The sequence below is a fragment of the Hakea prostrata genome, chromosome 10 (assembly GCF_041222555.1).
Source record: "Hakea prostrata isolate BN-2017 chromosome 10, UWA_Hpros_2, whole genome shotgun sequence".
NCBI classification, from domain to species: domain Eukaryota; kingdom Viridiplantae; phylum Streptophyta; class Magnoliopsida; order Proteales; family Proteaceae; genus Hakea; species Hakea prostrata.
In genome coordinates, this window is record NC_142609.1 from 23,442,084 (window position 1) to 23,459,335 (window position 17,252).

Here is a 17,252-nt window from a genome sequence, read left to right on the forward strand (position 1 = left end):
GGCCACCACAAAAATAAGGGCATGCTAAAATTGTTGCTTATGCATTGTTTATTGTAGATAAAATTGATAACAGTGAACTTGCAACATATTTAAAAGCTATTTTTTCAATTGATTTTTCAAAATGGTTGTTGGCCATGAATGAAGAGATTGAGTCTCTTCATAAAATCAGATATGAGAGCTTGTCAAGCCACCTAAAGAGAAGAAAATTGTTAGTGCAAATGAGTCTAAGAAGAAAGAATCCACCACAAGTAATGGGGATACTAGATACAAGGCACAATTGGTTACAAAAGACTACAGTCAGGTATAAGGTATTAACTTTTAATGATGTATTTTCACTTGTTAAGCATAGTTCCATTAATGTTTTGCTTGCTTTAGTTGTTATGCATCATTTGGAGTTAGAGCAACCTGATATGAAAACTGCATTCTTGCATGGTGAACTAGAAGAACATATTTATATGCATCAACCTAAGGGTTTTGTTGTAGAAGGAAAGCAAGACCATATTTGCTTGTTGAAAAAATTCCTATATGGTGCAATAGTATAAGAGATTTGATTCCGTCATGGCTACTTTGGATTACAATAGGTGCAAGTATGACTATTATATATATACTTTAGAAGACTTTTTGATGGTTCATTCATATATTTGCTATTATATGTTGATGATATGTTGATTGCTACTAAAGATATGGATGAGATCATTAGGTTGAAGCAACAGTCAAGCACTGAATCTAAGATGAAAGACTTGGGAGTAGTTAGAAAGATTCTTAGCATGGAAATCAAGAGGGCTAGAAAGGTAGGAAAGCTATGGCTATCTCAACAAAAATATATGGAGAAGGTGTTGGAGCATTTTGGCATAAAAGATGAAAAACCTGTTAGTACTCCAATTGCATCTCATCTAGACTTTCAACTTCTTTATCACCTCAAATAGATGAAAATATGAGTTTTATATCACGTGTTCTGTACTCTAGTGCAATTGGTTCCATCATGTATGTTATGGTGTGCACTTGACCTAACATTTCACAGGCAGTTAGTGTGATAAGTAGATACTTATCATGTCCAGATAAAACTCATTGGGAAGTAGTGAAATGGATACTTAGGTATCTGAAGGGAACCTTTAGAGTGTGTTTGGAGTTTGGGAGGAATGCTAACAAGTTGATAGGTTATGTTGACTCAGATTATGTAGGTGATCTTGACAAAAGAAAGTCACTCATAGGATATGTGTTTACTTTGGGAGATTGTTCAGTCAATTGGAAGGCTACTCTATAGGCTACAATTGCATTATCTACCACAAAAGCAAAGTATGTGGCAGTGACTAAAGCAGATCAAAAAGCTATTTAGCTTAGATGCTTGATTGGAGAACTCAGGATGGTTCAAGAGGTGATTGTTGTCCATTATGATAGTCAGAGTGCTATTCACTTGACTGGAGATCAAATGTATCATGAGAGGACGAAACACATTGATGTTGGGTATCATTATGTGAGAGAGGTAGTTCAAGTATTGAAGATTGGTACTAAAGACAATCCAACTGATGTGTTGACAAAGCCTTTATGTACTAGCAAGTTCAATTTGCTTGGACTTGACTCGAGTTGGTCGCATTAGAGCTTAGCCCATGAAGGGGCTATTGGAGAAGATGAAGATTATTCATACTTGTGGGAGAATTCAGGTCAAGATGGAAATTACTTATATTCTGACCTGAATTCTCGTAGCCAATTTGGATGATGGACCCGAACTGACATATTTGGTAGGCTACCCGAATGACCCAATTGGAGTCCATATATATATATTTATGTATCTTATGTTTGCGTACCACATTATTGAGAGATTTGGGATTTTTCAATTAGGGTTTGGGGTGAGGGTGCGAATCCCCCAAGGTCCTATCCTAACCTAGAAGTCTTTAGTGCAAGTCCAAAAACCCAGAGTGTGGGAAGAAAGCAAATGTGGCCCATCTAGGCAGATGTCATCTAGTAGAGACCATTGGATTGGAATCCGAACCAATGGAAGTAGATGGAGATGATGCTGAGTTGGGAGTTCTAACAGAGTTTGGAAGGAGATCTAACTCCAACGTTGACGGATTTTGTAGATGGATCATGAATTATGTGATGACACATGTGGAAGGCCTCCAAATCAGGTAAGACCCTTTTGTAGTACATAATAGGAACTAGGGCAGAGCATGGGCTTTTAAGGCCTTGATTCTGCTCCAAGAACAAAAGTTCTAGGGGCTATTCGATTGGCCTGGTCGCCCCAGGCGACCAGCTTGGTTCTTAGTGAAAGAGGGCAAATTTAGAAAAATGATTTTTGACGCCCTATTTAAGGTATTTTCGTCCTAAAATGTCTCATTATGATCCAAAGTAGTCAAAGTTTGTCAAAGAACTCTTCGAGAAGGTGAAGAATAGTGTGGAAGTGATCCAAAATAGTTTTCCATCGATGGTTTACTTTATTGAAGGTTAGTATTCATCTTCTTCTTTCTAATTCTCTTCTATGATTAATTTCTCTGACTTATCCGTGAATTTTTTTGGGATCAATTCGGAGAAGACCTAATATAGGGTTCGTTAGATTTTCATTCTTTTTGCTTTGTTTGATGTCAAAACTATGATAGCTCATGTTCTAATATTATTTCAAAAATTTTTAGGTAATTTTGGAGTGGTTTAGAACCCAATTGGGAAGCCTTCTAATGATTCGAGTCAATTATGTCCGTACTTGTAGGGTGGTTGAATGGCCTGATTGCCCCTGGCAACCAACCCAAGCTACCAGCCCTGCCCTAGTTGCCCTAGGCAACCATCTCAATCAACCACCCTCTGCAAAGTTGGTCTTTTGTTCTCTTATTGATATAGGACCTCTAGGGTTATTTCTAACTTTGATGGGAAATATGTCAGATGGAGGAACAGTTCCCAAAGAAATACGTCAAATGGGAAATATTTATTTACCTTTGTCTCTGATCAAACCACACCAAGAGAATAGATCATATATCTATTTTAATGGCAGATACCTTCGGAAAGAGTTACTAAATTCTAGATTCAAGTTTTAGTTTGTTTTCCTTGTTTACGATGTTTAGACTATTGTTTTGGTGATTTATGGTCGTAATCTAGGCTATCGTCCTAAAGTCTGTTTTAAGTGGGAGATCAAAAGGTTGATTTTTGGACTTGTTTGTGCTGCAAGCGGGCGGTTGCTATAGGTGGTCACTTGAAGCAACTAGCCAAGCGACCGGCTTAAGCCCTCAGCCCAAGCAACAGTTGATTTCCAGAACCTATTCGATGTCTGATTTGATTCATTTGACTCCTAAGCCTAATTTTAATTATATGAACTTAATCATAGGGCTTACTAGAATCTGCTAGTGTGTTGGATTGTGAGGAATTAAATGGTTTATTAATATTTATCCGTTAAGATAGATAAGGAAAAAATTACGTATTATGCTAGATTTTTTTATTTAATGACTTCCTTAATATTCTATGCATGTCTATAATACTTTGATATGTTGTATTTACTGTTCATACATGATCATTTATTTTATGTGAATTTTGATCAATAATCATTGTTCTTTACCTTTATACATGATATGACATAATGATTGTGTGGTTTTGAGTTAGGGAATGCTTGGATTGGTATGCCTTGTTTTTAAGATCAGAGATTGTGGTTTAGACCATTGTCTTTGATGCTTTTATTACATTCCTTAGTTGTTGTTTATGCATATTTAAGATGTCTAGATGCATGGTTAGGTTACCCATTACATACTACTATCCTTTTGACAAGGAAATTGAAGCCAAGTGACCCGTGATGACAGTAGTTGGGTCTTGTGAGTGTCCAAAAGAGGTAACCAGTCTATAAGGAGACACATTCCCAATGTTATCATGCAGTGGGAGGGTTGCATATGTTAAGGATTGGGCGTTAAACGATAGCTTGGGTGTCATAAGGAGACATGAGAGGCATCCACCCTAGCATATGTGGATGACCTTATGATTATAGAATGCTATTCAAAAAAGGTAACCAATTTGTGAGGATTAACATTCTTAGGTGAAGAACAATACTTGATCAAAAGGGCACTAGGCATGAGGGAAGGTATCTGGACCGCATATAGTGTGTTACTTTATGACTTTGCATTGGGTTTTAAAATTCCTGACATGCGTTAGTATGCATACCAACGGTTGTGGTGAGAGAGTATCCTATAACCCAACTAAGGTGATGATGTGGACCGTACCCTTTACTGGGGATTCCAAAAGAGGTAACTAGTTTTTGAGGAATTAGAGTGATGAGACCTACCCAGAGGAGGGCTAGTGTTTATCTTAATGCAAGTCTACCTAGATAGAAACCAACATGATTAGATCATCAGCTACATTCTTGGCATACCATTTCATATTCATTTTCTTATATTCATGCGATCGTGGCATATATGTGGTTGTTGTCTTACAGAGTTATTTAGAACTCATCCTTATGAATTTCTTGTTTTTCTTTAGATCACAGTGTAGGTCATAAGGGAACCTTTCTCCAGGAGAATTTGACGCCGGAGGAACCAAGCTAGATCCCTGTAGGGGAATACTTCGGAGCACACGGAGACTCCTGCTCCTGTGTTTGACTGCTCCTATGAAGTCCAGCCCTTATGAGACTCAGAAGGATATTTATGATATTACTTATGAGAGCATAGTAGCTTTGGTTAGGATAATGTATTATCTCGTTTGCCAAGTTAGAAGGGTTGGTAGACTTTTTGAATGGTTTGGTAGACATTCTCTTTGCTTTTGCTCACTTACTCTTTGGTATTCATTTTGAAATTTTAAAACTTTATTATTATTATTAAATAATGAACTATTTATTCTTGCTCTTGGTTATGGAATTATGTGCTTTATTTATTACTGATAGTGTAATCAACTCCTGTGACTATGGATCACACCCATGGGTTATCAGGGTGGATGTGAAACCCAGCCCTAACCTTGACCTGGAAAAACCCTGTTGTTTGTAGGACCGACAACTCGAAGTAAGGCAAGAAGTCAGCTTTGGGCCATCCCAGTGGAGGACTTGGTGTCTGGCTTTGAATCCATGAGTGTTGATGACAATGTTCTATTTATGGAAATTGAATCTTGATGAAGATCGGATTAGTTGATGGACTTGGAGTGTTCTCTATCATGGTTTGAAGGCATTTCTACCTATTAGGTAAGTCACTTGGTGTGTGTGCAAAACCCCTTTATGTTTGGATTTGATCTGAGCCTTCAATTCCCTGTTTTGAACTTGCTGAACTAATTGGTCGACTGGACCAGTCGACCAATCCAATCGACCAATGGGTTCTGTCTTTGGTAATTAGGTCTTGCTTGCTCTATTTAAGTCCAATCTCGAGTCTACTTCGTATTTTCTGCCTCCAAACTCTTTGGAACGAACCAAAGACCTCTGCAAGTCATCTCCCTTGCGCTCTTGGTGTTTATCTTGACGGATCTTCGTCAAAACTCGTGTTCTTATACAAAAAGGTATGTTTACACTCTCTTCTTCTTCTTCATCCTTGTTTTCTTTCCTTTTTGAGTTGAGACAGTAGAGGAGATGCTGCATTCTGTTGCAAACATCTTTGAACTTATCTCTCATGATCTTCCTAAGGATTAATGGCTAAAGCAATGTCCGTAATCATGATCATTGCAAGCTTTTGAAGGAATCATGATCTAAACCATGATCTTGTCTTCGTTTGTCTTTGATTTAAATTCTGATCTTCTTAAATCTATTTTACTGATCATATTAGTGGACAATCGCTGTGTTTTCCTTACATGATCCATGATCTATCAATCTCTAGTTGTTTCTCCTCTATCATACCATGCTTTCTTCAAGTATCATGACTGATACATCTATGGTAAGTTTTGTTTCCTTATTTAGATTCATGTTCTTAGATCTATTTCTTGAAGATCTATGTATACCTTCTATGATATCTTTATCAAAATCAATGATTCATCCTCCTATTGTTCTTGTCTATGATTTGTATTTTTAATTCTTCAAGAACCATGATTAATCTAATTATGGTAACTTTTATTTCCTAATTGGTAACTCTAAAACTTGATTCGATTAGTGTTTTGAAGTCCTCTTTATGTTAGGATACTACCAATGTAGTTTACCCCTTGTTTAGTACCCTTTTGAACCACCAAATTCGGTTCTTTATTCTTAAAACTCTGATTTTGTAGGCCATCGTCTCTCGTTGGTCGATCGATTGGTCGACTGAGACAGTAGACCAATCCAATCGACCAATGAGTACAGTAACTCCAGATTTGGTCTGTTTTGGATGTTTTGATATCTTTTCTCTTAGGGATCTTTCCTAATATGTTGTATATACTTGTCTAGGATTTTCTTCTCAAGTTTGTCAAGGTCGTACTTGAATTCTTAAGATTCCTTTGCAAGTTATAAAAGGTAAGGATGGTTACTTCCTTAACAATATAAATTGTACATCTTAGTTTCTATATTTGAATCTTGTTAGTTTATTTCCTTAATTAGATTCTTACATTGTTATACTATTGTTGTACTGTCTTGATATCAGTAGCATTACTTGTTTATACTAAATAGACTGATGTATGATTTACTTACCAGTTTTATACAAGTTGAATGTTATTGTTGATTTCTTTTCATATATGAAGTTACCATATATGTGAGGTTATGAATTGATGCTTGTGTATGCTTAAGTATGGTTTGGAAAGGGGAGGTGTTCTTTTGACACTTCTGTCCTTGGACTACTACGAGAATATTATGGGATGTTTCCGGAGATGCCCTTTGGACACCTTCCTAAACTGTTGGATGACATATTTAGGACTGTCTAGTAGTGTTTGGCTAGGATGTCCCGTTATGTCAGACCCTAATCGGAGGGGTATTGAGACCGAACGACCCGTGGTAGCAATGCGGATTCATGGGCGCTCAAGACCGGTAACCAACCCGTGAGAGGACAGGAATCACATTGTGGGGGCCATTTATAGGTAGGATTGCATATGGATAGACTTGGGCTCACGGGCGCTCAAGACCGGTAACCAACCCGTGAGGGGACGTGAGAGCTTCCCGTTTACCATATGTGGATGACCTATAGGGTTGATGAGTCTGTAGTCATGGACTATGAGGACTCTAGTGTGAAGGATACCGGAAAGGATCGTCAGGGGCGAGGAATGGACGTATCTGGATCTGACTTGATGTAACTGAGTAGGAGACTTGCATTTGGCTAGGCTTGACCCTGACATGACCCTGACATGCGCCAGTACTTAGACCAATGGTGATGTGAGAGAGCGGTGACCTAACCCCCAGCCATGGAATGTCCCGAGGGATGCCGGACCCACTACCAAAAGGCGTTGTGTGATGAGACCTTCCCAAAGAAGTATGGTGCTATGACTTAAAGCATGTCTGCCAATAAAGACCAGCATACATAGAGTTAGATTCATACATTCATTTTTTGTTTCATACCATATTGCATTTATGTTGGTTTGAAATCCTACCATTTATGTTATTACGGTTTAACTGCCTTACTGAGTTTCTTTGAAACTCATTCCTTTTGTACAATGTTTTGTTAGATTACTCTACAGGTTCTGAGTATCATGACTGCTCGTATGAAGAAGCGCAAGGAAAAGAGGCATATCTCCAGGAAGGTGATTGCGGTTACGACAATTACACTGAAGATTCCGCAGGTGGTTATGCTCCGTATGATGCTTAGTCCGACCATAGAGTGGAAGCGCCCTTGTGCCATTTTTGAGATTTATACTTATAGAGACGTTGTCTATAAGATTGAGAACAATTTAGTTACCTATTGTACCTGCTATTGGGATTAGATTTTGTCTTGTTCCTTTTCTTTTAGAACTACTATTCCGCTGGTTGTAGAGTGGGATTCCGCCTCACTTTACTCATTGATTTAGACATTCTGATTATCTTTCATACTCTGATCATATACATGGTGTATTATTTCCTTATTTGGATCTTTGGTTTATCTGATGCACATCGATTATTATTGTTCATGATTATGTTATTGTTTATGTGGGAGGTTGATTACTCGATACCTGATCTTTGGGGTTGTGGATCACACTCTCGGGTATGCCAGTTAGGGTACCGGCTGGGAGGATGTGACAGTGGATCTAATATCGTTAGGTGGGTTGTGACACCAACAGTCGTGGTGAAAGAGTGTGGCTCTAATCTCCAGCCATGATTGTTAATTGGACTGTTATCTCTATACCTTGGCTATGATGCTCAGTTCAGTCACAGCCGTTGGGGTTTCTTTGAGTTTTCCCAAAGGAGGATGGTGTTGTAGCTTAATGTGAATAGAGACTAGCATGGCCAGACTCATAGGAGCATACTTGCATTCACGTTACACCTTTACATACATATGCACTTCACAACTTCATACTTATGTTAAATGTTGTTTATATGATGTTGTTGATCTCACAAAGTTTGTTGGAACTCATCCCTTGTGAAAGTCGTTATTTCGGAGTATTCGACATCGGTGGAACTGCACGATGTACCAGGTTGTTGAGGACATGGAGACCCTTGGCGACTCATGTCCATGTATGGAACGCTCTTATGGAGTTCAACCCTTTTGAACACCATGTGACTATCTACAAAAATGTTGTGGCTTTGATTGCAATTTTATTTATTTACCTCAAAGAATTAAACAATTAGCCTAAACACACTTTAAACTCTATTCCTTTTGGTTTTGTTACTCTAAACTTTAGATTTCCGCTAACTAAAACTTGGATTATTGTAATTAATATTTCCACTTCTATTTTTTGCTCTTTGATTATGTTGTTGTGTGATTGATTTTGGATTGAACGTAGTCTTGGATCCTTGTGACCGTGGATCACATCCACAGGTATTCGAGGGAGTCTAGTACTTGCTAAGTGGGGTGTGACAATGACAATATCGGGATTAGCTGTAAAATTTTTCTTTATTCATTAGATCCAAAGTTCACCTCTATTGAGGAAATGCCATGTTAGCGTTGCCACATCAATGCCTCCTCAACCTCTATTGGTCTGATGATAACAAATGCAAGGTACTAATATGCTTTGAGTTGTGTACGCTTTAGACCAAGCTCAAGTACAATGAGATAAGCCCAACTCAAGAGGGTATATCTATGTCCAGGTAAAGAACAAAATCAAAATGGACATGGAGCCTAAGTCAAATTCAACATGGAATACAAGAAGACTCAAGTGCGAGAATGAAGATCAAAGCAAGCTCAAGATGATGGACTTCTTATATTTAGGGCCTAGGACACACTTCATGCACATTCATACTTGTTATTGCATTTAACTAATGGAATTATGTGTATTAAAATGACCTAACACATGTTGAGAGTTATGTGTGGACTTAGGGTCGGCTAGAAGGACAAAAAGCCCCCTTCAAACCCACATATTGTTCCAAATGGCTCACAATTTGCAAACAGTGCACCTTGTGTAATGGGATGCATCCAATAGGCCAAATGGGCTAACATGTTTGGGCCAATGAAGCAGTGCACCGTTGCTTATCCGCCCTATTGTTCCCGTGTTTCGGAGTGCTAGCTTCAATAAGCTTTCGTGATCCATTTGAGTAGTTGCAGCCCAACAACTATTTTTCCAGTGGCTAGTTTTTTCAAAAGGTGCACTATTTCACCAAACTACGCATTGTTTCGGTCAAAATATGACTTCTAAAAACATCCATTGAAGGCTATTATATAAGCCCAAATCATCTTCTTCTTTTTTTTTGTCAAAAGTTCAAACATTTCATTCATAATTGAAATATAACACAGACACAAACACCGAACAAAAGGAAAAAACAAAGACTAAGGGATGGGCCGAGCCCAATAAACCCTCAGAATACTGGTTGTGACAACCACAGAGCCAGAAAAACATAATGGGTATGATAAACATAACCACCATCATCGCTTGCGGAGACACACCACAAAGGCGGACACCGATGCAGACATAACCACGCCACAAGGGCTTAGATACCACACGCCTCAAAGGCGAAAACCGAGCACGCCACAAGGGCTGACAAACCATACACCCCAAGGGTTTACATACCACACGCCTCATAGGCAAAGACAAAACACGCCACAAGGGCGGGCAAAACACACGCCCCAAGGGCTTACACGCCACAAACTTGAAGACAGAACACGCCACAAAGGCGCCAACTCATTTGTTGAGGCAAAAAGCACCCATTTCTGAACTCCCATCTTGAAGCCGCAGCCCAGTATACCACCAGCAATAGAAAACGAACAGAAAATAGCAAAACAAGCTCCAAAACCGTAGAAAACTCGCCCAAAACTTGCATCAACCATCCTGTCTGTTGTGTTTCCTTTTTTTCCCGAAGCTTTGAAATAGAGGAGTGAAGAGAAATCTGCTAAGAAATGGAGAGAGCAGGGGCGATGGATAAAAACCAGAAAAAACCGGAAAACGAATACCGAGAAAATGAGAAAGAGAATGGGAAATATGGGCGATGGATAAAACCAGAAAAGGATAAAATGAAAACCAAAAAACCTGAGAAAGATGAGAAGGTAGATGAGAAGGGAGGTATTGTATGAAAACCAGTGAGAAAAATAACACGAGACCGAGAATCGAAGAGAGGGAGATGGAGAAGGCAGAAACAGGAGTCCGAAGAACAAAAAACAGGAGTCCCATTTATGAGCATCTACCTTGTACATTAAGGACACACATTGTAGTCACTCTCAACCTCTCAAAAATTTCAGACATTTTTGCATTCAAGAACTAGGTGTTGTTAATTTGATGAACCTCTAGATCGCAGGGGATGTTCCACGCTAGAGCCAAAGATCAGGCCCTATGATTCTTTTTGCGGTGAAAATATTGCCCACAACTACAACAACAAATCGATCTGCTTACTGATTCATGGGATGTTTTAGGATTGCGAGGATGATGTCTGAAGTTGCAAGCTCAGTCAATGCCTGTGTATGTGCAACCATCTTACTGGAGACCTAATAGCATACCAAAAACAAGAAGAAAATAAAATTAATTTAACGGAGGAGTGAGAAAATAAACTAAAGCTACTCCATATTACAAAAGCCGAATGCTGATTAAACATCTCTCATCGTTGAAGAAATAACTAAAGTAATAATGAAGAGAATACATCCTGGAATAGGTGAAAAACAGGGGAAGGGAGGGGGGAAGGGGCACACCTCACAAGCATAGGCGGTGATCAAATGCTTGGAGCAAAAGACAAGGCAGTCCATATGGCCATAGAGTGTTTCACCAGAGCAATGGAGGATGGGAACTATTGGCGCAAAAAACCCTGCGCCAAGAAGAGGGGAGCCTTGACTATCACCACCCAAGTTTATACATAATTTGGAAAAAGAAAATCCGCTATGTACACTTTTATCCCAAACAGAAGGCTATGATCAAGGGTATTTTGAATTAAAAGAAAAATTCAATATTATTTAAAATTTAAAATTATTTTCAGCTACTTTTTTTTTTTTTTTTTTGGGTAAATTCAGCTACTTGTTTTATTTGCGGCCTTTTCGATTATTTTCTTGATAAATTTTCTTTTCTTTTTTTTTGTGTTTGGTTTATTTTTTCTTGTTTTTTTTTTTTTTTTTTTTTTTGTAATCGGCGGTTCGGATACCTCTAACGGATGCGGATGCGGATGCGAATTCGGGAGCGGATTTCGATTATCCATTTACACCCCTACATATAAGTGCAGTGCGCAGTGGATAATATTTTTTCACATAATTTGCTATAAGAGAAATTTGTTTTCAAAGAATTAAATATTATTATAACCTTGTAGAAGGAATAAATCCCTTGACTTTTCTCACCTTTTATTAGCGTGATAGACTGATCGAACTCCTACAGATACCACGTTCTGAGAATTTTCCCTATTGGAAATATTGCGCACGTGAATATGATCCAGTCCATAAATTCTGGAAGCTTCTAATTCAGAATCCATGAGATCAACACGGTCTAGTCAATTAACATAGATCAAATTAAGTGTCAACAAATTACGCGTCAACAAATTAGGCCAGAAAGAAAGATAATGGAAGAATCCAATAGATTAAAAATTGGTTTACCAAAAAAGAAAGATCTAAACCACTAGCTATGCTGTTTAATGACAAGCTTCCGGACTAGATGAACTACTAATTTCAGATCCAAAGAATTCCAGAAACGATCAAGAAGAACGGAGTTGTGATTCCTCTTAACGAATGAACCCATCTCTGATTTGCTTGGCTTTAAGACTAACAGCAGCAACAAGGGGTTGTTGAGCTTTGGTGTCAACTTGCTGTATTCTTAGCGAAGCAGCTTTGAATTTCAATGTTTCAGCTTCCTCTGAAGTTGTAGAATCAGATTGGTGAAGTGCAGGTTGAAGGTTTCTCATGTCTCCCTTCAAAGCATAACCCAATTGAGAGGGATTAAGCAAGTCAGTGGGGAAGAAGTTGTATTGCAGGCCAGCCATTATTGATTCTTCCTCAGCGTTGGAATGTAGAAACAGAGTTGCAGAAACAGAGTTCAGTGAGCGAGAACTTCCACTGTTTCTTGCTTCTGGGTTGGTTTCTCAACTCGTTTATGTATGGTGTGGTTTTATATTGGAAGGGAATCTGAAACCGCAAATATATAGGAGCACGTGTTTATTGGAAAAGGCATCAACCCATTCGATTCACGTGTTCGTTAAAATTAGATATTCAAAATTGGGTATCGCCTACCACAATCACATGGGATTTCAGAACTTGGAAGGTCACACGCGTGCCAACCATAAAAAGCGCGAGTAGCACGAGGGATGGGGAAGGAAGAGTTAGAATATTGCTTGAATAGGGTTAGCAAGAAAAACGTTACTTTAATATAATATTATAATTCTTAAGAAAAATATTATAAGTGATAATTAGGGCACCCTCACTATCTTTATCTTATATGCTTTTTAAAATTACATGTCTAATCTTAGATTTTGATTGAAATTACTTTCATTACCCTTCATTGCCTTTTTATTTATTTATTTTGGCTCTAAATTAAGCTTCATTGTTAATTGATGACCTAGCAGGATCTTTGTATTTTTGAGAAATCCTAAAATAACCTGAAGTGGGGCTTGTTATTACCTTATTCTTTGAAATCCTAAATGGCAAAGGCATTCTATACAGTTTATGTGAATAAAGATAATATGTCTTTTGAATTCTTAATTCCAACAAAAGGCAAAATAGACATTGATCTTCCAACTTTAACAACCTTTTAAGTTTTAACACAATTAAAATTGAGAGGAATAATAATAATTTCATAAAAAGCAAGATTTGATTAGTGGTTGGACCCTGCTGAGGCATATTAATATCCCCATCCCCCACTTAATAAAGCTCCTTTGTACCAAAAAAAAATTAAACTATAATACAACAAAATAATAGTAATTATCCCTATTGTAATATTATTGCTAAGATGATTACCAAAAAAAAAAAAAAGTAATATTATTGCTAAGATAAGTGCACGACTCCTTTGAAAGTGGAAGCTGTTTGAGGGTGTGTGGGGACCTGGGAGGGTGGGTTGGGCTTTGAATGGGCTTGGTCCATAATAAAATCTTTCTCAAACTTGGATGGTAGTTTGTTTCCAAGCCCAACATTTTTTGAGCCTCAATTCTGAAGGCTAATTGCTTCCTAATTCTTCTTCTTAACTTTTTTTCTTCTTCTTCTAAAATTGGTAGTTTTATATTAGAGAGTTGAAACTATAACATATACCACAAAGGAGAGACCAACCATTGACCTCTTTATCAAGAGGTGCCGACCATTACCAGCTAACAACCTTTCGATGGTATTGCTTCCCAAATTTGTTCACCTTTTGGCCCCTTGGAAATTATCATCAAACCTAAGTTAATTTTTAAAATTTACAAAAAAAACTCCTTATGGTCATGGATTCCCCTCTCCATTAAACTCTCTCTCTCTCTCTCAAAAAAAATCCCTAAACCGTGAAACCATGAGATTTGCCCCATTCAAGCATTAGTTCTTCTTCAATTTGTTTTCTTTGATGATTCTCTTGGATTTCTCCATTTGGGTTTGGGTTGTTTTTCGGCATGAATCTTTCTGGTAGTCTCACCAAACAGTTGTTCTTGCTAGTTTCATGATCAAGTTGAAAAAGGTCTGTATCATCGTGGGTAAAGATTCAAACGAAGGATTGGGAACATTACGATGGGCAATTAGAAACTAGTCTGGACAATCCATTAGTTTTGTCATTGTTCTTGTCGATAGAACTTCCAGAGAGTTTGTTAATACACCATGTAAGTCTCATCACCTAATAAGAATTTGAGTTTAAATCTCAAAACCTTTTCTCAACTGAAATGGATGGTTATTTTTTCCGTTCTTCTTCTTCTTCAATTTCATGAAATTCAGTTGGAAAACTCCCAGCAAGTTTGGTTAGCGAAGAGAAGCTGGAGATTATTAGGTTTGTAGGGCAGGAGAAGATTGGCAAATTGTTGTCGAAGATCAAAGCTTCCTGTGGCAAGGTATTGTTCATATACTCTTCCGTGAATTTAACAAAGAGTGAATTCATGCCCACAGGGAGTTTTTAGTAAATGGAAAAATTAAATGAAGTTTTGTGAAATAAAAAAACAAAATGATAATTTTAAAGTCAAAATTGATTTTTAAAAAAATAACAACTAAGATTGAATTTTTTTGTAATATTCCAAGTTAGTGGGCAAATAAGATTTGGGACCCAACTTAAGTGGGCAAATTAAAAACAACTATTAATAATATTGATTAAAGAGATAAAATCAACGAATAATTTGGTAATTTTAAAATATCCAGGGGCAAAAAGAAGTAAAAGTATACTTTTTTTGAGAATAAGAGGTGAATCTTTTGAGAGAGAAGTAAAGGTCAATTAAGAATAATTACAAGTGAGAGATTAAAAAAAATTTCTGATAAAATATTGAAATTATAGAATCAAATTGTGATAATGAAATTAGGGTCGAAATAGGGGTTAGGCTTGGATTGGGATTCCCATTCCAAATCCTAATCGAATCTTGGTAACCTTTGATTAAGCCTATGTCCATCCTAGCCCTGACTCAGGGTAGAAACATTTCAATTTAGGCCTGAACCAGTCGATTTCAATTCACTCCATGGCCGTTCGCAATTGATTTGTTTAACCTTGATTAGTATTGGTCCTAATAGAACTTCAGTTAACCAGTCTAGCCTTGATTTTTATGCGTTAGAAAAATAAATAAAAATGAAGCCTGAATTGGTGAATGGAGAGAATTCCTGTTAGAACTAGAAGACCAGAGGCACAGTACAAACAGGACTAATTACAGAATTAAGGAGAAACAAATATATAATGTATTCTTTATGTCAGAATCACTTACTTGAATGTAGTAGAATGAGCAAAAGGAAAACTAGCACGAACTTTCACAGAGTGAGTTGAGGTGTATAAACCGTACTTTTCCTTAAGGTATTTGAACGCCTCCTTTATGTTGCTGGGTTTGACCTTGACGTTCTTACCTCCAAGATACAACAACTCCTAGATCCGAAGGCAGCACTCCAACAGAGTCTACTTGCAAAGGAGATCCAAATCTAATAAACAACACAGAATGAAGAAAACAAAAATGGAATTTTCTAACACTAGATTTTTTGAATTTCTATTTTTCACCAAAAACGGAATGGATTCTTGTTCAGAGCTTAACATCTATTTACTGACTCGTATGAACACCTTCAGAGGGCTGCATATGTACGTAAGGTCACCTGTAGAGAATTGTGACTGTTTGATCAGTCACTTCCCTACTTCAAAACCCAAGACTGGGTTTTCTAGATCCATGACCCACGACCCACGACCCACGACCCACGTCCCAAATTTCTGTTTTTCACAAAAACGGAATGGATTCTTGTTCAGAGCTTAACCTCTATTCACTGACTCGTATGAACACCTTTAGAGGGCTGCATATGTACGTAAGGTCACCTGCAGAGAGTTGTGACTGTATGATCAGTCACCTCCCTACTGCAAAACCCAAAATTGGGTTTTCTAGATCCATGACCCACGACCCACGACCCACGTCCCAAATTTTTGTTTTTCACCAAAACGGAATGGATTCTTGTTCAGAGCTTAACCTCTATTTACTGACTCGTATGAACACTTTCAGAGGGCTACATATGTACGTAAGGTCACCTGCAGAGAATTGTGACTGTATGATCAGTCACCTCTGCAAAACCCAAAACTGGATTTTCTAGATCCATGACCCACGACCCACGTCCCAAGTCCCATCATAAACAACTTAATATTATTTATATAATATTACAGTGCCTCATGGCTTGGTTAAATAAGGGTCTATGGACCACTACCGCAACCACGCCCAACTTGGTCCAGCTCGTTGCATGCGCGTGATCCACACATAGCTCTCTACCAGCATACACCCCACTTAGGAGCTATATATGATTATATAATCATATAATCATTAGCTCCATCCGATGTAAGACTAAACACATATGGTAATCTAAATCACCTAATATACATCCAGAAAGAGTCCTATAGAAACAAGAGTCCTAAAACAAAACTAGGGAAATAGAGTTTTAATGATTTTGAAACTTATTTAAATAGTATATTATATTATATTATCTATTTTTAAAACAAAATCCAACAATTCCTCGAACAACTAGATGGTTAAAATGCCAACGCAGAGCTGTTCTAGTGGTTGAAACCAACACCTCTTCACTCTCGCTGAGGCACATTAATATCCCCATCCCCCAGCTTAATAAAGCCCCTTTGTACAAAAAAAAAAAAAAAAAAAAAACTAGAGGGCTAAAACGAAAATCACTCTAAGATGTAGTCATTGAGGAGTTAAAATCAAGATCGGGTGGGTCCCTCAACTCTAACCCAGCCCAACCTGACCCAAGATTTGCATTTGTCAATAGGAAAATTTTGTTTTTTTCAAGAATTTTTCCATCATTTTTTCCCTTCCTACCTTTATTCCAGCAAATAAACTCAGCCTTAGGGTTGGAAAAGCTAGCTTACGGCTCAAGATTGGCCAGCATAGGTTCAGATCATCAAGGCCAAATTTTAGTGCACCGTATTGGATTATTTGTGGACTGAGTTTTATAATGGCAAGGGTGAGTCTGTAACGGCTAAGTTTATTAGGAGTCACTTCATCAATGTGGACTTGTGTGAGGCAATGAGTATCAGACATGGGCTTTTGGAGGCGTTGGGAATGGCCTTGACTATATTGAAGTCGAGTCTGATTGTTTAGCCGTTGCCAATGTTTTTTTTTGGTAAACAACAATCTTATTCAAAGCGGGCAAGGGGGGTTGGGGAACATAGCTCCACCAACCACTCAGTGGAGTGGCCATCTTCGGGCGCCGGGGCCTCGGCTAAGGACATCATGACTCCTGGGTAAGGTAGGGTAC